Genomic DNA, 26,236 nt, shown 5'->3' with positions numbered 1-26,236 from the left:
GCCCTGTGGAAGGCATTCCTAGCCCGGGACTTTTTGGCTTCGAAAGGCGGGTCTTTTAACAGGCGGCCATTCACGTCTACTCTTAAGGAAATATAACATGCTGTGCGAGAAGCCACTGCTCAATCCAGGCAGTGTTTTATTGTTTTCGTCGCATATTTACCCTGTCTGCTTTCTATTTCTTCCTGTCTTTGTCAAACAACCTCAAACAAAAAAAAAATTGATGCCAGTCTACTCTGTGAGCATCATGCAGTTCCCAGATAGGCACAAGCCCAACACTTTCTGTACGCACGAAGGGCCATCTACTGGCTTGTTTGGAGCTCTCCTTTTATTCTCTTTACCAACTGCTAAACGAAAGGCGCTGTCTAGCCTCAGTAGCCTAAAGGAAAAGTCACCGGAAAAAGTCCCAGCAACGGTAAATTTTTTTGCGAAGACCGGTAGACTTTTTTACTCTGAAATGCTACAGCCACATGGCTCACACCGCCAGCCGGGAGAGACTTCACACCTCCAGTGGTTTCCAGTGCCCCGTTGCAACACTTACCACGACCAGACTGGCAACTTTACCTGTGGAAATTCAAGGCAGAGAGTCGCAAGAGGCTGCAAGATACCACCCCGGTGGGTGTACTAGGCCCGCTCAAGACGCTCACACGCTCGGGGGAGGTGATAGCTCATAAGATCTATGCTAACATGGCCCTAACCCCTCATGTAGTACATAAATCGCCCCACGGAGCCAGCTCGCACATTCAACGCTGCCCGTATTGTGACGAGACGTGCATCCCTAACCTATATAATTTGATATGGCACTGTGCACACTTCACGGCCGGTCGCGAGCCACTATTGGACTTCGGGTCTCCACCGGCAAATGAAGAAGCGCATTTGGAACGCGTTCGAGAGGACCCCTCACCGCTAGAGAAAATTATTGAATACTCACTGACCAGTGGACTTACAAGTCGGTGTGATAACCTGGACCGACTCCTGTCATTAACGTAGCACCTATCTCTTCACGAAATCTGCGAACTGTATCTTCCCGGAACCATATACTTTGAAATGCTATCCACCATTTCAAGTATTGAACCTTGAACAGTGTTTATTTTTTTCCCCGATTATTTCTTCCCTTCCTCCGTGTCCCTCTCCTTCCCTAACAGGGCATTCATGCCCCCTCTGATAATAAAGGTATTTGTCCTCCTTCTCCTCCTCTGAAATGTTTTGTTAGGCCAATTATACGCACTGATATCGCAAATAAGGGTGGTTTGGTATCCTTCAGGTCGGTTTAGTTTCCGGACGCGGCTTATTAACACGTTTAACCGAAGTTCTGCATCACACCGGAAGTGGCGGCTTGTACAAACCCATCTCGGAACGGTATGTCGCACGCTGTGAAGGTGGTCGAGCCGAGTTAGAGTCTCAAAATCTTTGTAACAATGGAACTTCTTTAAGTGCTACTTTGCCAAGATTGCGTGAATTTTGGGAATCGCACGAAATGGAAAGTCTTGTGGGTAAGCGTCGGCTATTACATTTCTGCTGTCATTAGCGGTCGCCCTTGTTGGGTTTGCGTTACGCGGCCGTAATGTTGAGCCTAATGACGAATCAAGCAACTCCACACTCATTGTACGTCAAGCTGTGGTATCGGTTAAAGTCGTTAGACCTGCGTTAGACCTGAAAGCGTAACGTGAGGCCTAAAACCAGGCAGCCGCATACACGCGTCGCCCCCTGCCCGTGCTGGGCAAGTACGAAACGGAAAATACTGGTGGTGAGCGTTTGTCAATGCTTCTCTGCGCCTTTATGACGCTAATTTAGGGAATCGTGCGAAGCGAAAAATTCTGGGGAGTGAGCTGCTCTCTGGTCACTGGTTCAAAGGCCGAGTCGATTTTTACCGCGATGTAAAAATCGACTCGGCCTTTGAGCCAGTCCCGCGCGCTCGCTGTGGCTCTCCTGAAAGGTGGCTTCCTCTTTCGCTTTGTCGCGTAAGGTGAAGTGGGCTTGCAAATGCAAGTGCCTTTTGCTGCCATCGCGTTAGTTGAAGGCCCCTTTCGAAATGTACAGGTGCCCCAAAATGTAAACGCAGCACGAGTTGGAGATTTTAAGGATATTTCTCCGCGTTGTGCCTAGCCAGCAATCTCTAAGTTACGTTTCAAGAAAGTAATTGTAAAATACAATCGGGCCGCACATATTTTATTTATGATGGCAGCCGCACTAAATAGAAATTATGCTAATTTCACGAAGCCGAGCTCCGTTGATTAACTAATTAATTACTAATTAATTAATTAATTTACTCCATTAAATTACTTTTCGAGGCACCTGTACAACCGACTCCAGCGCACTTCGTCTGCTACTTACCACAGAATAGCGTCGCAGCTGATTGGTAAATGAAACAAGGGTGTTCCGGAAAGGGTGTCCACTCAAAGCCTGGCCGCCTTTGGAGCGATTACTAGGCGGCCGTTGAGAGCACGAATTGGGGTTTGCGGACAAGCTGACTTGCCATTTTCGAAGAATAGTGGTCATGAGATAAACATTTCCGCGCTCCTTCCGAGCACCCCGTTACTCCCCTCACTTTCCCTCACCACTCTTGTGTAGTATTGCTGAGGCTTCGCACACATACGGCTAGGCGTAAAAGGCGAGACGGGGACATCTAACAAAGCGAGCGAAGCGGGCTAAAAGCGCTCGCATTCGAAAATGTGATCGCACGATTCTTTCAATACCACAGCTAGCACGCGGTGCTGTAGCTGTGACAGGTTATGTGTGTTTCATAAGGCGTAGATGTGTCGCATTTGGACGACCATCATTTTCGTGAGGGCTTTCGAAGCTTAACTTCGCATGCCTGGCCAGCGCATAAATATGGAGTTGAGAAGGCCCAAGCAAATCCAGGCTCATCGGCGTTCAGTCGGTCTTACCCGCAACGCATCATACGAGAAAATAAACAGGGATATTTTCTTCAAACGTCACTTAATAAATTTTATAACAACGCTCAATATTTTTGGAAACACAGTTTGATGACAGTGGAAAGTTGGTGCAAACTTTCTCGTTTTTTTATTTTACTTATCAGTTAGCATTAATAACATCCAAAATACATCGGAGTTTCTTTGTTAATTCTTCTTTTTTCTGATCCCAAAATAAACGCTAGTGCCCTAGAACACACTTGAGTGTATACGGCTTTAAATTTGTGTGATTTATATACAATCTAGAGAATGCTTCAAACTTACTTTTATTTTTGTTTCAAGGCGATAAAAATTGATAGCATGATGAGCAACGGAATGCTCATTCAATACCAACCATTTATGAAGCACAGACATGGTAGAAAAAACATCGGTTCACTACCAGCGTCATTGATTTTGTGCTGACACGCTGATAACACCTCCTAATTTTTGTCTGACTGCCTTTTCATGCGTCATTCGGCGTACACGTATCCAGGCAAAAATAAACCTTCATCTGGATATCCAAAGATTATTTAAATACCCTAAACTGAAAGCGAAACGAAAAGTAACGAACCTCTCCCGGAAAAGCAACAAATGTATTAGCATACGCTTTTGCTGAAATTGCTGCAACGTTGTGCCTGTTCGTCATTGATATCAGAAAAATATAGCATAGAAGCACAGTAAAACCCAGTGGTTCGTGATATCCTGCTTTAATATTGTCGTGAATGTTTTAATTGTGAACTGACAGCTGTGCTTAGGTTGTAAATCCGCACGATGTCCTCTTCCGACAAAAGCAAGGCTGACTAATTATTAGTCGACCCCTCAACGGGAAGGCAGATAATCACTGACTTTGTGGAATTTTCGGTTAACGTAATAAGCAAATGAAATACACGAAGAAAAACACACGGGCAAAATTTTTATTTGTTACCCGAGTACATTTTCCTCCTTTCGCACGCAGTGGAAGCACCAATATGATAGATAAATAATGCATGTTATAAACCACGGTATCAAACCGAAACCGGACTCGAACCAAAACCAGAACCAAAGCGGTATTTTTGCAGGAACTGAACCTGAAAGCAAATAATTATTTTTCAGCACGCCGAGCACGAAACGCAGCTGCACTGAAGATGAAAAAAAAAAAACTGTCACAGAAGAGTAACTCAGCACTGAATTCTGATACCTACAATTTCTCATACAAGAAAACAAGCTTTTTTTGCGAGGCAACGAGGTGTATGTTGCGTTGTGCACTTGCAGCTGCACTGCATGCGTGGCACTGTCAGCCAACACTGGCGCCGGGATGCGTATACACTCTGTCCCTGGTTTATTTACCTACAAAACCTTTTGCGCATTTAGCCTACGACAGCCTACCTACACGGGTTGTCAAAAGGTCTTTTAGGAAACAAAAAAAAAAAAACGCAACAAATCATAATCCCAAGTTATTACCTTACCCAATGCTCGAATATCCGCCTTCCGGACGCCCATCCAGATCACGCGTGCCTGAATCGCGTGTTGTGGGGCGGTCCTTCACCCGTTTGCACTTTTCGCGTGCCCATCCTTTTTTACGTTCCCGTTGTTTCATCGCTAGCTTGACGGCCACAGGTCGTAGGAGCGTGGCCGGTAGTATCCACACCGCAATGCAACGTGTCATTCCTCGATCGTTGCAACCTGAGGCCACCGGGAAAACTGCTTTTTGTGCCCTGCTGCGGGGGTATCTATCCTTTTTTTTTTTTGAAGTGGAAGAATTATTGCTGGCTTTTATTCATTCATTTATTCATTTATTCATATTACCTGCAGCGCCAATAAGGCATTACAGCAGGGGGGGTATATGCAAATACATGAATACGATTCATCACATGGGGAAAAAAGAAAAAGAGAAGAAAAAAAACTGACATGAGAATAAGTGGTACAAATCTGCACAATAGCGCGTCAAATGTACAAGCAGTGTCACAATGAAAAATTTACATGTGCGACAAAAACGTGTGGAACAGAGCATCAGATGTACAATTAACAATATTACTTGGTAGTTTATTCCATTCCCCAATGGAATGGGGAAAGAAAGAACCCTTGTACACATCAGTACGGCAATCAATTTCACGAATTTTCCACTCATGGTCGCGACGCTTAGATACAAAGTGCGGGGGTAGTAAGAAAATTTTAGGATCAATACCAGTGTTATTGAAATAAATACGGTATAGTAGTTCAAGTTTGTGATGCAACCGACGTTTACTTAGTGTTTCCCAGCCCAACTCTGCTTTAAGTGGTGTAATGCTAGTGCGAAAACTATAATTTTTAGTTACAAATCGGGCGGCGCGGTTCTGGACGCGTTCTAGTAGTGCACATAAATTTTCAAATTGTGGGTCCCACACGGCGCAGGCGTACTCCGCAATGGATGTTACGTTGGTGAAATATAAAAGTTCTTTAACTTTTGGAGGAGCATCACTGAAGTTGCGTTTTAGAAAGTTGAGCATGCGGGAGGCAGAAAAGGACACGTGTTCAATCTGACGTTTCCAGGTTAGGTTAGATGAAAAATAGACGCCAAGATATTTGTAATCTAGCACTGTATCAAGATGCGTACTACCCAGAGTGCATTTTGATAAAACAGGGCTGCGACTGCGTGTGAAGGAAACGTGCTTACATTTCGCAATATTCAAAGTCATTTTCCATTTTGCACACCACGTTTGGATATGGTCGAGATTACTTTGAAGATAGTCCGTGTCAATTGGGCTTTTGATACTGCGACAAACAACGCAATCGTCGGCGTAAAGGCGTACTTTGCAGGACAAATTACTTACAATATCATTAATATATACAAGGAAAAGCAGGGGCCCTAAAACAGACCCCTGCGGAACACCAGAACTAACACTCACAGCACCTGATTTACAGCCGTTTATCAGGACACATTGGGTACGATTGTGAAAATAACCTGTTATCCACTGGACAACATCATGATGTAGGCCAAGAAAAGACAACTTATGGAGCAGCAACGAGTGCGGGACAGAATCAAATGCTTTTTTTAAAATCCAAAAATACACAGTCTGTCTGTTCTTTCACGTCAAATGATGAGAAGAGATCATGGCTAAATTCTGTTAATTGCGTTGTGCAGGAAAAACCTGCCCGAAAGCCGTGTTGGCAGTTCGTAAAATATCTATTAGATTCCAGGTGTTTTATTGTGGCGCTATATATTATATGCTCTAGGATTTTACTACAGACACTTGTGAGGGATATGGGCCTATAGTTTTCAGGATTGCTTTTCGGGCCACTTTTGTGAATGGGCGCAACGTTAGCGATTTTCCAATCCTCAGGCAGGTCACCAGAAGCGATCGACTTGGAAAAACGAGTAACGAGAAAGTGGGCAATAGTCTCACGGCAGGCATGAAGGACGTAATTGGGTATGCCGTCAGGTCCGCCTGAAGAATTAACTTTAACATTCGGGAGTAGTTTGAGTACACCATTATAGGTCACAATGACGGGATCCATTCGTTCATTTATTTGTTCTGAGACACTGGGAGCGTTTTCACAATACGTTGGAGAGAAAATCTCTCTTGGCTTTAGATCTCTTCATCCACTTATCAAGCTGTCTTCACTGACATAGTCATGTTATTGAAGCATATATCAATTATCATATACCGTTATACTAATGGTTTATTGCTAGTGAATATCAATTACACAGGTCATGATAGCAGCAAAAGAAGCTGTAGTCGACTATACTGCCATGGTTCCTCTTATTGCCCCCCCCTTCCCTTTTCCTAGATTTATGTGCGCACTGGGACGGAGGGGACTCGCATAAAAAAGAATGGTTACATAACGTGTGGGAGGAACTGCTCTTTAACCCCGAGAGAAGCGGGTAGCAAAATATTATCTAAGGCTAGCCGCAGTGTCAGAAGTGCGGTACCCATTTGAACGCCGCGTCAGAATGGACAGCGAAGCAATAAAAACAAGGGGACAGCAGCAGGCTGTCAGAGCGAACTTTCCAGCAGCAGAGGGCAAAAGAAGCGAAGCAAAAACGCGAGAAAAGGCCGCGTACAGCCAGAAGCCCGCGTCGATGTTTTTAAGAAGCGACCCAGTCGAAGGAGGCCACTAATTACGACCGCCGCGAACGATCCCGGCACGGGGTCTGTTGACTCGGCCGCGGCTGGCGGCCCCTCGGAGAGAGCCGCTGCGGCGCGCGCAAACTCCAAACAGCGCACACGAACCGCAGACAGGCGCGCGCCCGAATTGAGCACACGCACACACGCACGCACGTGCTCGCTTGCTGGCAATGGCGCGCAAGTGGGAGAGAAAGAAAAAAAACCCGTAAAAGGGAAGAGACGCGCGAACAGCGTGACGTGTGGCTCAATACGACGAGGTCGTATCTGTTTGGCCCGCCGAGCGATAACCCGCGGCTGCTGCTGCAGTTTCGGTGCGCGTCGTATCTCGGCCGCGCGCCCTGACCGCAATTAGCGCCGGGGGCACTGACCGGCCCGGGGTCGGGCCCCGCTTATCGGTCGCTCCGCAGCGCCGACCCACAGAACCCTTATCGGGGCTCGGAGCTCCGGCTGCCGGCGAAAGTGGGCCGCCAACCCGCTGCGTGCCGGCATTCCGCCGGACAGGCGCTTCCTTCCGCCGACGGGCTTCCCCAAGACGCGGCCCGAACCCCCGGCTTCCGGAGAAGCCGGAACCGACGGGGCGCCTGGCGGAAGCAATGCAATAAACAAGTACGGTAGCAGGATGCGCTCGGTAGCGCTCACTTCTTATCCATCACCTGGAAAGGGTGCGATGTCTCAAGTCAGGGAAAGTCGCTCCGTCCGTGCTAATCGTCTGCTCAACCTGGAATAATAATAATAATAATGATAGACATGGAGTTTGTAAACACCAGAAAAACTTTGACCTACGACTTCAAGATTTAAATATTTTGTTTCGGTCTTATACGCAAAGTAACTATCTACACGTTTCCTTATTATTTTTAACAGCGGGGCTGTTCTAGGGCTTGGCTTGACGACAGCCTGTCCTGATCGTGTCACGCTACCTCTGGAGAAAGTTTCTCCGAGCCGCAAGAAACGGCTCCCAGTATAGAAAACAATGCATTGAAAAAAAAAAGAAAAAAGAAAGAAGGTCCTGGGGCCTTCATACTTCAGTATAAGACGGCTTATATTACGCCTGAAAAAATGTCATCCCAGCAACGCATGTGCGTTTAGAGGTGAAGCCGACTTCAAGCAGATCTCGCAAGCTTGGTATTTGTAAAGCTGGCTTTTCCACATTGCGAACTGTGCAGTGAAGCATAGCCATCTACAGAGGGAGTATGCTCACAGAAAACGGCTCCGACTCTTCTGTTATAGAAAATATTCCGAAAGAAATTGTGTGATAATAAGCCACTAAGACAGTTCTACCATTACGTCGGGTTTCATTTACTTATCGTAATTAGTTAACTCACAGTGAAGTTGCAAACGTTGCAGAATTACTGCCTGCTGTCCATACACGGCCATCTACAGAGGGAGGATGGTTACAGAAAGCGGCTGTAACTGTTCTTTTATCAGAACTATCCGGAAATAAATCATGCGATAATTAGCCGCTAAGACGACTCTAACATTGCGCCCAAGGAATAAGCCGAAGCTAAACGGAATCTTCGTGAAGACTACCCACAGCTGCACTGTTTCAACAGGTTTCACATTGGATAGAACTGGGTTTATCTTTTTCTCTGCAGCTTTTATGCCTGGTGATAATCTTGCGTGCGAAAATTAAGAAAGCGAAGAAATGAAGGCGTTATCCTCAACGAATCTGTGGACGCCTATGGTTTAACTGTGCTTACAGAAGCCGATTGACGTATGCGTCATACTTGGGTAGGCAGTTTCGCGTCATCGATGACACACGACCAGCCGAATCTATATATATGCAGCAACTTCCTGTATTACTATTGTTGCTGAGTCTAGGTGAGACGAATCCTACCAGTGACGACAAACTGTTCCCCAGTTTTGTGCAATCCATAACAGCTTTTACAACGCGTGCATAAAAACGTATCAAAATTGAGCAAAGTAATCGTGGCAGAGTGGTTACGACTGCCGCTGCCGTAGCAGGTACTGCCTGCGCTCGGTCCCCGGCACTGACAGGTGCATTTTTCAACTAGATCCTCAAAGTGTCCACGCACGCACGCAGTCCTAAAAATTCGAAGATGCGTTGGGCTGCTGGTGGAGGTATTTCGATCCTAAAAAAGTCCGTTGCTCGGTGGCACTGGAACACAATACAATAACAATATTCGTGGCGACTGCCTTCCTGACACGCGCATCATTTATCACAGATAGATACCACATACGTGACCGGTCAACGCACAGAACCACAAAACTACGGACTCGACGTTTTAAGAACCACTGACGCGGTCACTCGTCCATTTGTAACTACACGTAAGATAATACATTCCGCTATTGATTTTAAAAAGCGCGCGCTCCAAGTTGGATCGTTTCAAGCAGCACCCGACTGACCCCATCAGTGGGGTCCACTCGGCTGCTGCTCACATCTGCATAATGACGATTCTGCTTCATTTCCAAGTTATGCTGCCGAAATGTTTTTGCCTCCTACGGACCAAACTCGCTCGTTTCGTCTTGAACGGCAGGGTGGACCACATCGGCCGCGCATTAGGCGATAAAATAAGCAATTCGCTTTATTTTCTTCCGACCGCATTTCCAGTGGCCGCTTGTCCCCAACCCCAGGGGAGCAGGCCTGTACAGCAACAGGAACTCATCCATAACCGTACTCGCTCACTTACCGCCATCGACAACGCATAGCTTTTTCCCCCCTTAGTCCGAGTCGCTGGACATCAATGACGCCTGAGCCACTTGCTTTGCATGGTGACATCTGAGAAAACAAGCAAGCGGTAAGGCTGCGCGAAAAATGACAGCATTAGTAAAACTACAGTAGATGAAGTGATGCCTCGGCTTTTCCCTTCTATGACATCTGAAGGAAAAAGCAAGAGTACCTGGACGTAAGTGAACTCTTGCAGGAGCATAAAGCCTGCTTTCTCTCTTTCTTCCTGTCAGTCTTGGTGAAAAACTTTGCCCCAAGCCAACGGCACCAAACCGACTTCGGTGCCTGCCACAGCATCACTTTTTGCACTACGTGACCCCACGGTCAAGTCGAGGCATTTCCTTCATCAAGTGGAAATGCTGTACCGTATTCGCCTGAATGCAGTACAAAATAATAGCTGTCATTTTGTGCTGGCCGAAACACCGGAGGAAGAAGCATGACCTAATAAATTAGTACGGTGGGCCTGTAGATACAACGAAGCACAGTTTACAGCGCTAACTGTCCACGAGAAGCTGTTTTGGACTTCCTTGTGAGCGTGGCGCATGTCGGAAACGCACTGCGGCAAACCCAACTTTATAGCTCAAGGTCACTGTTTACAGAGCTACTGCCATTCACGCAAATAATTACGTAAGTTGTACATGTCTGTCCATCGCGTGACCCCATACAGTTGCGGCAGAAGCCATTGCAGCAAAGTCAACTTTACAGTGACAGCTAACAAAAAAAAAAAAAAAATCACCGACGATTACTGCAAGATTACGATACGAAATGCAAAATTTGAACGCATATGTTTACAAGTTTTGATTTTGCTATGTATTGAGGCAAACAATTTCTATTAGGATAAGAGAACATTATGTTGTGCGTTACACTGCAAACTGAACGGAGTGTGACGCGACTACCTCGCTAATCGAGAGATCACACGAGGGGACGCGTTAGTAATGCGTGGGCTCGTTTCACAGCGGTCTCCGCAGACAGACCTCGGTGAACCGGTGACGGCGCGCTGCTCTGGCGCCATCTTTTGGCCGCCGCAGAGATACTTTCGCTCATGCAGCAGTGTTTATTTCCTAACTCATGTTTATTTCCTTGAAGCCCGCTCTCTACGGGCAACCATGCTCGCAACATTTGTTTGCTTTATCACACCGAGCCTAAATGACCAATCGTTGCTGTCAAAAAAACATCAACAAAGCAAGCGAGTGACAAGGCGCTGCGCATGAATTGACAACAACAAAAAAGGAAGGGTGGGTGTGTTGCAGCATTATTCAATGCAAGCCTGGCATTTTCTAATGTATAATATCGCAGCACGAATCTTATCTGTCAGAATGTTCGACTCTCAGGCCTCGTTATACACCAGATATAAACCTTTAACACCGCGATAAGTTAGCGAGGGGCCTTGCGGCGAATCAGACTCATAAAATAAGTACGCGCTGAAATTTATTTGTGGTGCAGGCTTGAGCGTATTTCTAACCAACATAATGGATCTATCGGAGTGATTTCAGCCCACACAGTTGCGTGGAAACTTGGCCTGCAATCTGCTTTAGCGGCATGTTAAAGCCTGTTCACGGGGTGCACATTGCAGTCACGCCGCTCAGAGATTTCGCAGATCTGCGACGTGGAGGGCAATAAATTGCCAAACGATTACGAACCGATGACGCGACTTTCAGCAGAGTAAGCGTCAGCGGTACCTCCGGCGAGTCAAGAAGCTCACATTTTTCTACTATTATTTACGAAGTGGGGGGTGGGGGGGACACTGGAAATAAAGACAAAGAATAGTAGGCAGTGATAAGGCACTGCGATTGAATGAGCTAATGAGCTGACAGGAGAATTTCGAACTGTTTCAGAGTGTGGCCGCAAGCTGCTGCTGCTATAGCAACATCGATGCAGTTGCGTCACAGCTTAAGAACTTCTGGTTCTGGTTGGCCCCTTCTTCAAGTTGGAAATTATCAATAAATCAACATTATAACGAACTTGAAGAAGGGGCCAACGAAAGCTATCGGTATACTGCTAACCCAGCTCACTTCAAACCGGCCGACGAACGTCCGGCCAACTTATCAGAATGAGCTTGCTGGTCTTAAATGTTGATATTGCATTCTAACAAAAGGCTTGCGAAAAAAAAAAAAAAACTAAACTGTATGCAACGCGTATAGATTCAATACAATAGCTGAAACTCATGATCACGTTCGAACAAACTTTTTGGGTTTTATTTCTGTAACAAACCATATGCAGTCAATTCCTTCGTGGCCCTAAAACTAGTGGCTTTCAATGCTCCGCAAGCTTGACTGGTGACGTAATGTTTGCGCGAAACAACATACGCTTGTCGATAGGGGCTTGACAATTACAGTTAACTCTTACAAACGAATGTGGAAGAACAAAATGGATGGTAGGCAAGATTTGTTTCTGCGATAGCTCAGGGAACGTGAAGTTCGTCTGGCGGACATCGGCGTAACTTCCACGAACTAAACTGAAAAAAAAAAAGAAGTTATGCTTTTTTCTCACATTTTTTTTGTAACTGATAGCACCCCTTTCTTGGTATAAATTTGATTGTCAAGCAACCATTTATTATTTACAAGATTTTTCTCCCTCCACCCCCGTTTGATCTACGTGAAAGAGGTCATATACTTCAAGTGATTGCAAAAAAGGAAACGAATGCGCAGCAGCGCAACGACTGTGCGCCGTGTGAAGTACATGACCCAGGTGAAGTATAGACGCGCACTTATACGTCCGCACATTTTGTTCACAGGTGCCTGCACAGACCTGTACACATACATGTTGAAGTAAAGCGTACTATTTACGTTATGAAGCCACCTTCATGACGTATTTGCAAAAAGTGCTTATAAATTATATGCATCCTCCCCTTCTCTCTCTCCTCCCTTTCCTGTACAACTGTCCCCCCCCCCCCACACACACACATGCACACACCAGCAGGCGGTCCGGTGTCCACCCTTAGGTGAGACAAACTACGCCTGCTGGTGGTCTTTCCTTTCCTTGTTTACAATAAATTCATTCATTCATTCATAAAAAGCGCCCGTAAAGTTCGCATGTAGCGTGCGCCTACATGCGATCCCATCAATTACTACGGCATGAACCGATGTAGTCGTAGTACGCAGTGCCGCTTTTGTGAAAATATACAAAACACGGCAAAGGTGGGTGCTCTCAGATCGCTCGTATCGCTCAATGAACTGGGAGCGGTAGCGCGTACTAAGTAAACAAAATGGTTCTGATCCCTTAATCAATCAGGCATGACACTTTTAACATAGCAGGTGGTGGAAACGCGTTGATAGGTGCCGTACATCCAAGTACTTACTCATATTGGGGTTGGCTAATCTAGATAGCGGATTTTTGCAGCGTCGCTTCAGCAACTGGTTCATCGGGCATTGCCCCTGCATCAGAGAGAACCAAAACTAGCCATATTTTTTTTCTCTTATTAAGTGAGCCAATTGCAGTTTTCAGCGGTTGAAAAGTGATGTTTTTCATTCTAATGAGAGCAAAACAGCACTCATCTCAGAAATGTCTCTCCCACCGTATACGCGCATTTAATGGGAACACAAGTGTTTGTTTTGCGCCGTTTTTCGAAAGCGAGAGGGGGGGCGCTTAACAATGGGTCGGAATTGGCGCCCTGGCCTGGATTAAAACCAAAGCTCCGAGCAGAGAGAGGCAGCCCGGGGCATGTGCCGGGGCCAGCAGGTGTGGGCGCGCATGCGCGGGAGGGAGGCCGAGCGCACGCGCCCGGAGAGGACGTCGACCCCGGCGGAGTCAATGCCCCTCCCTGGAGCGACCTGGCGGCGGGGGACCCGGCGCACAGTGCATTAGCCCAGTGACCGACACAGGCCGCTTCCGCCTCGGCCGGCTCGCTCGCCCTCGCGCCGCCTGGCCGGCCGGGTCCAGCCGCCCAATTCGAACAGCCGAGTAACCCGCAAGTGGAGAGCTGCCGCGTATCGGCCCCGGCGTCCCGGCCCCGGTCTCCCCCTCGAGTCCTCGCCCGCCTCGCTCGCGCGGGTCGATGTCCTCTCGGCCCCTGTTTCGGCGCCTGTTGTCGGCGGTGGCCAGCTGGGGGAGGCAGGTGCCGGCCCAACGGTGGCCGTTGCGTAACGCCGTCGCCGGATCAGCAACCGATGCTCTGGCTCGTCCGCGTAATAAACAATTCGGCTGAGACCACGCGGCGAGAGATGCTCGCGAGGTGCATGACGAGGGGACTGGGGAATTCGATGTTGCGTCACACCCGAGCCGCCTTCAAACCAAAGACGTTCGGAGGCTGTCTACGAGTTGTGCAGTTGCATCACAGACTGCATGCTCCTCCCTTAGGGGCAATTACGGGGATGTGCTGTGCAATGGCACAATGGTGCACCGAGCTACTTTTGTTCTTGTGCTAGTTTAACCCCTGTTTACGCCCTTTGCACAGAAATGTGTACTTGCATTGACAATAATAATACCCGCCCTTTCAATGGAAATAATTATCATCTGTGATAACGTTGCTAAACCGCTTGCAGGAATATCATCGTCCGTTGGGTGCCCATTGCAGGGAGAAGGCCTCTCGCAGGGACTACTACGGCTCCTATACCAGCGTTCTGTCTCATCATGCGTCTCTTCCCGTCCTTTGATCAGCCGCTACTACTTGGGTCGTACACGTGCTGTCTGTCTTATAGATTATATGTCATTCCCAACCCCCTCCTCCTCCTTTCTCCTCCCTAGCTTTCAGCCAAAATGTCGTCCTATTATCTATAAACCATGATGCCCTCTTGCTATCCTCAAGCGTGACACGTAAACTTTCATGTACTTGGGCTGATCCAGATTTTACTTTAAGCTGTTTCATATCCTGAATGACGAATCGTTGCGGCAGAGAAGAATGCAAAACAGCCCAATGATGAAGTCCTGCGCATGACTGAACGCAAAAAATTTCATGCAGTGTTCGTGAGCGCTGGAAGTACACGCATTGATTGTACAAATTTATTTTCAGTGTTTTCGGTGAGTTATGATTTTTTTATATGTAAGCCTACGACTAAGCTTTCTTGTATATACACTAAATCTTTTTTTTTAACATTGCCTGCTGATTCGCTGAGCAAGATGATGTAGACAGCGAACACCAATTTGCTTAGGCATTCCCCCCTTAACCCGTATTCTTAACCTTCCCCATGCACTTTCTTAACACGCCGCATAAGCAAGTTCCAAGGAACTCCGGAGATATAACACCTTGCGAACGCCCCTCCGATACTTGTCTTGCGAGTTAGAGCATATATTCTAGGAGCTCAACGTAAATATCTTCAATACCTGGTTTTGCAATGCCTCTAGAAACGAAGTCGTTTTATCTGATCGAAGCGCTGCATAACGAGAGCTATTCATGTGGGGTTCTGGTGTTTGGCGTCGTAGTTGCCGAAACTGCCGCAGGGTGAAAAATATGATCAATAAGTTGTGGATCATGAATTCGAAATCGCCCACAGGCCCCAGTGTTTATGGAGTGCGAATGATACCCCTACGTCAAAGTTCCAATGCTGATTTCTCAGTACGACTTCAGGAGTTCATATTTAAGTCTAGTGGGTAAAAAGCCATGTTAAAAGTAAAATTCCCAGATTATGCGCCACTAGCAATAGAAACCAGGCCCCGCTATATCCGACACGAATCACCCAACTACGCAGCATTTGTACCCCAGATACCAATGCCGAATGCGGCGATTTACGCGATAGATCAGCCTGTTATCGTGGGCGGAGCCAGCACATTGCATTAATATTGAGCAATATAAGGCGTCCGTCGGCATACGTCATTCGGTGGCCTTGCAGCACTTCTCTTTCCCAGATCCCAAACTCTCGCCGCGCTTTGACCAATTGTAGTCAGGGGCAATTTGCCTACATTTTTTTTAGACCCTTCATTTCGGAAGGGCTACTCAACAATGGACCACACTCAAGTCATCAGACAAGTGATGTAAAAGAATTCGCTTCCCAACGGCCTCTGTATTCAGCCTTTAATGATTGCGAAAAGTCTAGAGTGTCGCAAATTCCGCCAAATGTTATTAACCAAGGAAGCTTATTGGGATAAATAAATAACTTAAGTACAGTAGAAAACAAGCTTATGGGTCTACATTTGTTTAGATCTTTGACTTCACTTTTTCGGCACACAAAAACTATATCGGCATTTGAATTTGACAGCTTCTCGCTGTCAAACAAAACAAAATTTAAAACAAAAATTCAATTCTTCATCATGCAGTATCTCCCCGCAGGGAGGAGTTACGTAACACACCGCTGGAGAATATTGCCTGTTTCGGAACAGCACAAACAAATATCTGTTTCTAAAAAGTTCATTTCGGACTGGAAGTAAAAAGAGGACAGGCGGTCCTGGTTTTTCAAGGTAGGGCTCTAGGAGCAGGGGGAAAATGGCGGGTTTAAGTATTCCCACCGACGCTGGAGCGAGCACAGGCGAGGAGGGTGCAGAAAACGCGGAGGTACGCACTCCTCTGCGAGAAACTTCGCTCTCGCTTCACGCGCAGGAAGACGCGACTCGCGGCCGCCGCAACGACCGTTTTCTCCCCCACGCGCGGTGACAAAACTTGACCTTCAGCTGACTGCGCGAAACGCTTAGCTCGTGAACGCAGGTCAGCCCACTTCGCGCATTCCTCCAGTTGCCCGATTTTATCCTGTATTGTCACATTTGCTTCCCATCTAAATTAATTGTTTGTTTGTTTGATTGTTTGTTTTCTAGAAGACCTGAAGACTCGAAAAAAAAAAAAGTCAAACGAGCACCTTTGTCGGTGGCACTTTCTTTTTTGTTTTCGTTTTCACTTGCGTGGCAGCGCTCGAATTAAAAGTACGCTTAAAAGTACGAATTAAAAGTATGCTTAAGGCAAGTGAGCATCCGAGGCAGCGGAATCTTGAAAGGAGTGGGCGTTTTGATGGTTGACAATTATCGATGGACGCGAGAGCATATTATGTACGGTCGATATCCTTTCAAGATCCTCAGCTGGGTTTGGTGCTTTTTGCTACTGCTGGTAGCCGAAGTACCAGTTCGGTAGCCAGTTCATGCTGGTGGTGGCAGGGACAGAGTAGAGAAAGCTAGCCCACTGACCACATTCATCGTCATCGGGCGCCGAGAACGGGATCGACAGGCGACTATTAGGTCGCAAGTTCGACTCCCGGTTCTGGTGAAATGCGCAGAAGTTTGTCTGACGACTTCTAGTCGCGGGCAACAGGAGCAACAATGACAAAACACAGGCGTTACGAGTTACCTATATATAGCTCTCACCTACTACACCTCTCACAATGCATGTTCCGATTCAAGGGCGTTAATCCAGGCCGTGCACACGCAGCTCAATGGACCGAATAAAAAGTGGCGCCAAAACAGCGCGATAGAACGTGCGCAGTGAGACTAAGTTCTGCGCCGAACTCGGGCTCGGCTGCCAGGATAGCTCGCGCGGCCGGGACAATGTTCTTTCCCTCGACGGACTTTGAAAGAGGTCGCTTTATGCGTGCCGCGGACAGACGCGGAAGTTGCGTAATTGGTTGTCGGCGGTGGCCGCTCTCTCTCTCCCCCCTCCCCCCACCGACCGAGCTTTTGCCGAGCGTCCGAATCGCCGCTGATCCGAATAGGGGCGCGAGCCGCCACCTTCCTGCGCGCGGCCAAACCTCGGCCGGCCCGCGTATCTGCGGCGGCTCGCTACACGCTAATTTCCATAAATGCTTTCCTTTCAGGAAGTGCGCGTCGCTTTACAGCACTAGCGCCAGTCACACTGCACGCGCGTTGTTGTGACCTTTCCGCGTAGGCTGCTTTTACGACATGGCGAGCCGGTTAAGCGCCGAACACGGCCGGCATGGCTACATGCTGCAGGGCGCGGCCCGCCGGACGTTGTTTGCGAATGGCCCATACATACTCTCCCCGCCTGGACAAGCTCGTCTCGCGCGGTGGGGGTAATGACACCAAGGTTGCCGTTACGGTGCAACGGCACGGCATATGAGCCGACCGGCACAACTGGCGTTGAAAATTGTTTCCGCTCATCATGATCTGGTTAGCGCCCCACTGAGAAATAACTAGATATAAACTTTCGTTTAGGGAAATCCATTCAGGCGAAATCTCGCTTAATTGGAAGTGTTTCATGGTCCAGAGTGCATCATACCCGTTTTCAACGAAACATCGCTTATAACGAAGCCATCTTTCTGTCCCGAGGTCTTCGTTATTGTATATCTCAAATTGGGGTTTTGGGCGCCGAAGCTACGCAAGTACTATGAGTGAACGCTGCCTTTCTGATGGCGACAAAAAAAAAAAAAAACGGCAGCGTGTCTGATATTTCAGCATGAGGAAGGGAAGGGGGAGGGGGGGGGGGGTGTTAAAGTAATCTGTACAGCCCCCAATACAGGGCTTCTGATAGCCTGCAGGCGTAGCTTCGGCGCCTCCGGGGAGTGGAACGACGGACGGGACCGCGATCTTTGTCTCAGGAGAGAATATTTCCTTAACGAAAAATATGCAGACAGACTCCTAACAATATTTGACAAGTTTGACAAGTACACTATTAATGCTTCCACTTTACTGCATGCGAATTTCACATAGTCGCATCTGTGATGACTCCGCAAGCAGGCGTAATTCTTATGCCCGAGGCGTGTTGGTAGGACACGTTTTGTCACAAGTTTAAGCAGTTTTTGTTGCAACTGGGTTTTGTAGGTGGTGATCCGTTTCGGTGCATGGCTGGAATAAGTTGCTTAAGTAAAGTTCATCGACAGTTTCTCACGCGGTCATGTCGTTCTTGCTCGAACTTTTCCTGTTATTTATTTGTTTATTCCACCAATCGCTCAGATTGTCTATTAGCAAGCACTGTCTTCGTTGAAGTCGTGTAGTGAACGCCCTGGCTGCATTTCCTAGACTGCTGGACTCTTGCGCGCACACGTATGAGAAATGTGTTCAATTTGTGCACCGAACACGGGAAATGTAATTTCGAATATCGAAGAAAATCAGCCTGCGAACGCAGCCCCGTTCGTTGACCCTTATTGCGTCAGCTACACGTGCGCCGCGCACGTTTCTGTCCCATTACAATTCACGGGTTGCGCTACTCACCTTCTAATTCCGCGTTTCACTCGTGGGCGGCATGCCGAGTGATCTTAAATCATTCCGTTTCGCGAGCCTCGTCGGCTTGGATTCCGACCACGCGAGGCCATGTTCTTAGAAGGCCTCGCGGCGCACCACAGAGGGTCGTGCACGTCGACATGCCGCCGGTGAGGACGACCCAGCACTGGACACAGCCATCCCTGCCCAAACGAGTTATGAGCGGCCTTCCACGGGCCTTGTTTCGGGTCGGATGTACTGCACACCGGCCCGCTTCGCGCGAGCTCCTTTGATGTCTCGTGGCCGATGCAAGGACAAAGCGCCGAAAACATTGGCCCACGGTTGTTGCGCACGCTGCAAGCGCGTGTCGCGCATTGTAATGGGCTCGGCGTCCTCTTCCCAGGAGCGCCGTTCTCCCGTCGCATAGCGCATTTGTTCTGTATGCGCGCGGAACCGGCGATCCAATCGAGGTGCGTCCTTCTATTTGTGAGCGTACTGCCGCCGAACGAGAGCAAACCCGTGCCGCCGCCGCACCTGGGAACGTGCGTTGCTCCCTACGCGCGGCGTATGCCATTTCGCGCCGTAGCTCCCTCCGAGGGGCCGAAACCGCCAACGCACTTACTGCATACTATGCCCCGAACGAGCCCGGGGAGCTGATCGCCCGGTTTAATAATTCACGACCCGGTCGTGTCCCAGGTTGCCGTAGGGCCCGAAGATTACGAGAGTCTGTGCGCGTTGTCAGGTCGCACGCAACGCACTACGAGTGAAACATGAAAGGGAAGCTCCGTGGTTCGTGCCGATCATGTCGAGCTTCTGCTTCCTCGTCGGAAATTATGAAAATGTATTCGCCCCATCTTGGTACCGGGAAAGTTTATCGAGGAGTGCGCAGCCGCAGTGGCGTATACATGGTGTTTCATTTTGGGGGGTAGCCCGGACCCAGAAAAAGGGGGAGAGGGAAAATGGGAAAAGTGGAAACAAATAGAAAAATAACAACAACAATGAAAAAAAACCAAGCGGAAGCCTTAAAAAGAAACAAATTTTAAATATTCGGGATGACGTACGGGCCCTCAGGTAACTTTTCCATTGTTTTGTTCATTTCTTGCGTTCCTTCAGGGATATTGCAAAATGGCTGATCTTGAGGTGAGAGCAGACACTGAAGCTTCGTCGGGTGCTGCGTAGCTTGCGACAGGTAAATAATTGTCGGTAGTCACTATATGATGATACGCAGCAGTTATGTTTTAAACTGCCCCCCCCCCCTCCCCCACAGACACCTAAATATATCGCGCAAAAATTTTATTTGGGTAGGGAGGGCGGCCCCCTCTACTCCCACCTCGGGGGTAGGCCAGTGCACAGTCGTGCAAAAGGGAAGTACATATATATCAAATGGGGAGATGAGAAAAACTGAACAATGTTTTGGGGGGAAACTGGTGGGGATGAAAAGCAAAACTAGTAGACAGGCAGCATATTGGAAATTTGTTAGGGCAAGCTGTCACCCAAGTATAAGCTTAAGGCTTATACCGGTCGGTGAACTTCCAGCAGTGGACAGGAACGGCGGAAACGCCAGCGCTTAAAAGAATGACGCGAGCTTGTTTGTCGTGTATCCGGTGCGCGTTTGTGCCCCGGATTTTGCGAGTAGTTCAGGCAATCAGGCAAACGAGGAAAAGGGAGAGCGCATGGTCAGCGCCGCCTGCACTTCGGCGAGGACACCGGGCAGCGTGCGCGTTTCCAACCAGTCGTCGCGTGCCTCTCCCGCCTTACTGACTGTCTCTTTTATAGCACGCCACATTTTAAGGGCTACGCCGAAGATTTATGAGACTCTTCGATGTTTCTCAGCAGTCCATGCAGGGCACCGAAATATAGTGTTACTGCTTTTCAAGCGGAGCTTGTAAAAGAAAAAGCGAAGCTGGCTGACTTGCACCGTGGCGGTGGCGCCCACCGAAAAGTTTTTTTTTTTTTTCTAGTCAGGACTTCTAGCTACTCAGGCTTGTTTTCCACTCCGCTCACTATAATAGGCCGTAGCTTTACTATTAGGCAACCATTCCTATCTTTTGTGAGACCATTTGGTGATGAAAATACGTTTAGACACTTTGTTCCAGTGCCCCCACCATATATACTTTGGTCTACCTGGCTCAGCAGGCCGAATGCAGGCAAAAGCCATGACAGCACATTGTATTTGTGAAGGTATAGTTGTACTGTCAGTACAAAGAATTTCGCGCCTTCGAAAATCGCGTATTTTGTACCGCACGTACCGCCGGGAAATAAGAGTTTATTGAAACAGGTACGGGACATTGCTGCATTCAGAAAAGAAATAACATTTAGGACCACATGCCGTAACGCCGCAAGGGCGAAAAAAAAAAGAAAACAAGAGCTCAAATCCTCCGCCTTCCGTGCCGTCTGTCGTGAGGAGCATAGGCTCTGAACAGACCGAACAGAGCTCGGACGCTGTACACCTCGGAACGTGGCATCATTTTTGCCCCGATCGCGGCGTGCGGCGCTCTAAAAATACTCCGTTACGCAACGCGTGCAGTGCATGTAGCGTAAGAGGCGATAAGGTTTGCTCGCCGCAAAGTAGGTCCCCTTGCGCGCCTCAAGAAGTGCGCTGAGCGGGTCGCCTCCCCCTCGTCTTCCTCGTGCGCAGAAGCGGAGCGCCCTTCGTCGGCCATCAGCGGCCGCCACTTTCGCCGCTGCTCTTCTGGGCCAGCAGAGCGCGAAATGAGGCTGTCGGAAGTGCGATTCCCGTCGGCGAGCCCGCATTCGTACACGAAGCCCGCGGTATACTTGCCCGACCGTGCAGCGAAGCCGAACGCCCAGTGAGCTTCGCGGCGAGATCCACTTCGTTTTCGGCGGCGCCCTGAACCTCGTTCAAGTTACGTACGGAGGAGAAGAGTTTGAGTGCGCGGGCCGTATGTTTTGGAACGTAGAATAACTTTCACTGGCCTTCAGGAAGCCGGAAGTAATAATTTCGCCGCGCTTTTAGCGGAGAAACAGCAAAACTACTCGTAGGTCCGGAAGCAAGAAAAAAATAAAGCGCTCGAAACAGAGTGAAAACCATTTGCTGATGTCGTGTCTTTGGACACCAAAATTTCTTGTAATATGCGAGTAACTTGTTGTACGCAATATTAGCGTACTATGAACGCCTAAACGAAAGGGATTATACCGCAGTTTTTTTTTTTTGTAAGAGGTAAAAAGAAATGCCGAGTGTGCTTATACTTGGTATGCTATGCAGCAAGGAAGAACTAAGACGAACAAAAACAAAATTTCCGTGGAGTTCTTGGTAGCTTTCATCAGCGAATGTGCTTTAGAGAGACCTTGGCGCTCTGTATAGGCCCCGCCAGAGGGCATTATGTGTTCTTCGGCTCATATCAATTCCTTATCATATCAATTCTAATCATATGAATTCTTATCATATAAAATCATATCAATTCGGCTCATATCAATTCTTCGGCTCATATCAATTTATACATGACCTGACTTGAAACCCTCCAGCGTTGTTACCACTAATTACTGATGCGACGGCCTGACAGCGAGCATATCGTCCCACGATTTCGTATGATCTCTTTTCGAACATAAAACCCAAAGCCAAAAAAAAAAAAAAAGAAACAAGGCGATGGCCCGACGACGGATGCGCTGGCGCAACCTGCAGGTTCGAGAACACATAACACCGTCGCGGTGTCGTAGGGGGCTGAAAAACTTTGCTATCCCCAATGCTGCTGCCTGGAGTCCCTTTCACGGTGAATGCATCTTTAATGGTGAAGAATTGGCACGGGGCGCCTACGCACGCAATATACAAATGCGTGCACGATGAAGAACCCCACGGGGCCTGTATTATTCAGATGCCTTTTGCTACGGCGAGCCTCCATGGCACAGGTCAGGTGCACCGCGATTCAGCACGTTCAAAGGACCCTTTTCGAAACGCAATAGTCTTCACCTGTCGGCATTCATCGTATCTCAGGTAACACTTGTCAAGGGCATTTGGATGAGGTTTTTAATTACTCCTGGTCGCTGTGAACGGTAGCTTGTAGAATGATGGTGTGTAAGCTACCTTCCCCCCCCCCCCCCCTCCCCCCCTTCCCTTCCATCTCCTGCAGTAAACGTGCGGAGCCTGCGTAACTCCAATGCCACTCATTCACCGCGTTCCGGGAACTGTTGCGCTCAGCGACATGTTAATCGGATGAGACCAACAAGACAAAAGCTGTACTATATCGAGCGAGAAACAAAATTGTACGTGATACTATTCAACTGGTGTATGGAAATATAGTTATTGATATTGTCTCAAACATAAAATCCTTAGGCGTAGTCTTTTCAGATACACTCAGTTGGAGATCTACAAATCGACCAAATACGCAATAAAATGAATAAAATAAACGGTGCAAAAAACACAGGTACTCTCTTCCAACGGGAGTGAAGCTAGTTATATACAATGCTTTTTTGCTTCCAGCCATAACATATTGTCATAGAGTATGGGGAACAACAACAAAGAAAAATATTCTAAAGTTACTGGTAGCACAAAAACGAACAGTTGGATTAATTGTAAATATACCATGGTGTGCGCACACCGAACCCTATATCGCTCAATATCATGTAATAAAGTTAATACCTTATACGCTTTAGATTGCTAGTCATATATAAGAATGCAATATCAAGAAACAATGAATCATTTATTTCCATGCCTCAACTCACACGCCATGCCACTTCTTACAACGTACGCCAGCGCCTGGCGTGGTTCCTGCCTTTTTTCCGAACTAACTATCGCCTACAGTCATTGTGCTATATTTTACCATTGTATCTAAATTGTCTTGAGAATAATAATATCTGCCCCGAGAAAACTTCAAAGAAAACATTGTATGTGGTTCTTCACCTGTTCGAGTCACTCTGAATTGTCATGATGAGACTGCATTAAACTGTTTGTCAAGCAGCAATCTGTACGAACAGCAAACCCCTTATGCTGTGTTTTAGGATTTTTGTTAGGTTTTATGCTGTGCCTTTTAAGCTATGTGCTATGCTTTTCATGCCTGTGTTAATTTTGTTTGTTCTCGTGCGAGTGTGTTTTGTGATTTTATTTTATCCTTCTGAGCGACCGACATATTACGTAGATGTTACAATTGTGGTTTGGCCAGTGTATGAAGTGAACTGTATATTAACCAAACTGTCGGGTTGGGCGTATGGGGTTTTCAAGCTGCGTTGTTTGCAGCTTTTCCCCATGTGTCCTCTACTGTACCGCAGCAAGACAGAAATAAAGTTTCATTTTCATTTCATAAGATCGGTAGACCAATCAAACGGGAGAAAACTTATCAATTGTTGTGGCGGGACCGGTTGTATACGATGCACAAAACTTCCCTAGATAGATTGTAATTAGCTAAAGACATAAGAAATACTTTAGTCAGATGTCCTTAGGGACCAAGTACATTTATAGAATACCGTCCACATATATTCATTGACTGGCCGCCACAAGCGGAAATGAAATATTGATGGGGTTCACTTGTATGAAACAGCATGTTTTTTTGCATGAGAAGCCGTAGAGCTGAAAAAATCTGATTAACTTTCTCGTTTCATTCAATCGACGCGCACCGAGCGCAAAATAACTGGTTGCAACTTGTACAGCCCATAAAGGCTCCTGAATTGTTGCTTTTTTTATTTCCAAGTCTCGAAGAAATTACTCTAACCATTTTTCTCGGCGCTTCTGACAAAAAAAAAAAAAAAGAAAAACCCTGCTTGCACACATTATATCTCATGTAGAGCCAATTATTCATCACACCATTTTTGTTCCTCCGCCTAATGCTCTACGCAAAATATCGCATCACGCAGGGACTGAAACCGCTGGAGTTAAGCTATACGCATAGGCGATTCGCGGTGCATTAGAAGGACAATTGTTTAAACACTAGCAGAGTACGTTTTTTGAATCCGTTGCAAGTAAAAAAAAAAAAGTGATGGGAGCTACCCAAGACTATCTATCAATTCGATTATTTAGTTACCTGGAGAAACTTCTTCGCAGTCACCGGATGCAGCGCGTAAGCCAGTAGCTCGTTGAAGAGTGGCTTCATTTAACGCTGAGACACTGCAGGAAGGCTCTGATTATTGGAGCCGATTTTAAAATACCGTCTCCGATCTGTGTATGTCTGTGAATATATTGCTGTTCCGCCTGACAAATACCATCACGCCTTTGGCTATAATGCGGAATCCAACGCCAATTACAAATTGAAAGCGGTAGATCAGCTCTATAGAAGCTACAGGAGGCAGGGAAAGTGAACGGAGGGTCTTTAATTTGTGAACAACACGGCCACCCCGGAACGAGAGCAGTAGCAAAGTTGCGAGTTGAGACACTGCAGACTGAAAACTTGCACCTCATAAAATAAAGCAACCCTAAAGAGGACGAGGCAGCAAGAAAGGCAAACGGGACGAGCGCTGGGCAAACTGGACTTAAGCGGACTCAAACGGGACTTAAGCTGGACAAACGGGACTCAAACGGGACTTAAGCAATGCATCAGCTAGCCCAACAACATATTTTACTGAAACGGGACTGCCCCGCTCGGCTTGCTTTCCTCACGTTTCTTCTACTTTCCTTTAGCGGTAAAACTTGTAGTATCTCGAAGGCCTGCAGACCGGTTTTGAAGCTATCTTCAAAAAGAGAAAAATGGCGCACCACGCGCTAGCAGTTTTTTGTACTAGTATATGCATTATCATTATTTGGATTCGTTGAAAGACGCTAACTTGTCCGCTTTACGCGTCCTGAAAAACCAAGGCTTATTGGCCGCGAGGCCCACCACTGGAGAGGCCGGCGCTGTGATCGTTTTGACGTCACTTGTAGGATCACCGTTCCTATCTTGCTGCGTACTTGGCTTGCCGCGCGAGACGCTTCGCTTCGGAAGAGCTGACTAAACATATTTTCGTGTTAATTTCCGTCGTTTGAATTTAATTCTCAGTGCGTAAAGCGCAGTTTGACCTCATGAGGACATTATAACTGTATCAGCTCTTCTACATTCTCCGCAAACAACTTGAGCGTGGTGGTGTATGATATGTGACCGAAGCGTAAGCTGCGGCTCGTTTCCCCGATAAACAATGTAGACTACGACAATCAGCAAACTAAGTTTCTAGAGTTCGCTTGTTTGTAAGAATGTATAAAGCAGTAAACCATGAAGCGTTTACTGCTCGCAGAAACGCTCAGCACACACACCCGCCGCGCCTGCCCGCACGGCTGACGGAGCGGCTCGAACCGACGCAGGTCGCGGCAGCAACAACTTGTCGCCGCTTTTTCAAAACACACTAGTCGTGGAAAAGTAGTTCCACATTGGTGAAAGTGGATTTTAATGTAGTGCAAAATTGTCCTAGGCCGTGTCATCAGCTGCGGTTTTCAAGGCGATGCTCAAATATCTGCCGCGATCTACTCCGACCGGCCGCGGACGTCGGTGCCGGCAGCATGCACCGGCCCGCTTACGCGCGGTGTGGCGAGTGGGCGAAGGATGCGATACCTGCGCGCAAGAATCGGCCGAGGCCGTGGCAGGTATTTTGACTGTCGATCGCTGTAACGGCAACCAACACGCATACAAAGT

Source organism: Haemaphysalis longicornis, unplaced genomic scaffold, assembly GCF_048455015.1.
Source record: "Haemaphysalis longicornis isolate Haplotype H1 unplaced genomic scaffold, Haemaphysalis longicornis Haplotype H1 scaffold_1, whole genome shotgun sequence".
Lineage (NCBI taxonomy): Eukaryota > Metazoa > Arthropoda > Arachnida > Ixodida > Ixodidae > Haemaphysalis > Haemaphysalis longicornis.
Note: the sequence above shows the minus strand (reverse complement) of the source record.